Source organism: Schistocerca cancellata, chromosome 5, assembly GCF_023864275.1.
Source record: "Schistocerca cancellata isolate TAMUIC-IGC-003103 chromosome 5, iqSchCanc2.1, whole genome shotgun sequence".
Taxonomy (NCBI): domain Eukaryota; kingdom Metazoa; phylum Arthropoda; class Insecta; order Orthoptera; family Acrididae; genus Schistocerca; species Schistocerca cancellata.
This window is the reverse complement of record NC_064630.1, coordinates 591,656,661-591,657,728: the sequence shown is the minus strand read 5'-3', so window position 1 is coordinate 591,657,728 and position 1,068 is coordinate 591,656,661. Positions and strand designations below refer to the sequence as shown.

Here is a 1,068-nt window from a genome sequence, read left to right as displayed (position 1 = left end):
ATCCGTTTGCAGTACCAGAACAGCAAGGCCGTTTTGGTTAGCGTTACAAGGCCAGATCAGTCAATCATCCAGACTGTTGCCCCTGCAACTACTGAAAAGGCTGCTGCCCCTCTTCAGGAACCACACGTTTGTCTGGCCTCTCAACAGATACCTCTCCGTTGTGGTTGCACCTACGGTACGGTTATCTGTATAGTTGGGCACGCAAGCCTCCCCACCAACGGCAAGGTCCATGGTTCATAAATTCAAAGCAACTTAAGCTTTAAACATTACTGAGCGTCTGTATATGGAGTTGATTGTCCTTGGAGAAGAGCGTATTTTTTACCGTTTCCGGCCTTCTTGATAATAAATGATACTTGATTGAAACCCTCAGCTGCCGACAGGGGCTGTTGATATACCTCAATGGGGACAGCTGAAAATGTGTGCCCCGGCCGGGACTCGAACCCGGGATTCCAGCTTACATGGCAGACGCTCTATCCTTTTGAGCCACCGAGGACACAGATGAACAGTGCGACTGCAGGGGCTTATCCCTTGCACGCTTCCCGTAAGACCCACATTCCCAACTGTCCACAATCTACATACGTATTCATCTGTGTCCTCGGTGGCTCAGATGGATAGAGCGTCTGCCATGTAAGCAGGAGATCCTGGGTTCGAGTCCCAGTCGGGGCACGCATATTTAGCTGTCCCCACTGAGGTATTTCAACAACACCTATCAGCAGCTGAGGGTTGCAGTTAATTATCATTTATTCTAGAGAAGCTGTACGGTCATCAGTGGTATCTGTTCTTTCGAGGACAGTTACTATCTTCATATATAGTTAAATGGCTACCCGGCCATTGACCTTCGTCTGTGCGAATGCGCACAGGTTGCCCGAATTCTTACGGGAATCGTCACATTAGTTGGCGCGTGTAATGAGTGGGTGGGCAAATAACTACTAGGCACATTACTATGTAGATTGTGGACAGTTGGGAATGTGGGTCTTACGGTAAGCTTGCAAGGGATAAGTCCCTGAAGTCGCGCTATTCATCTGTGTCCTCGGTGGCTCAGATGGATAGAGCGTCTGCCACGTAAGC

General features: G+C 49.3%; 1 non-coding gene across 1 annotated transcript; it reads left to right on the top strand.

Moving 5' to 3' along the window:
* Positions 1 to 592: 592 nt before the first annotated feature.
* Positions 593 to 666, top strand: Trnat-ugu (transfer RNA threonine (anticodon UGU)). Its single transcript has one exon. It is a non-coding gene; the product is annotated as a tRNA-Thr (tRNA).
* Positions 667 to 1,068: the final 402 nt, after the last annotated feature.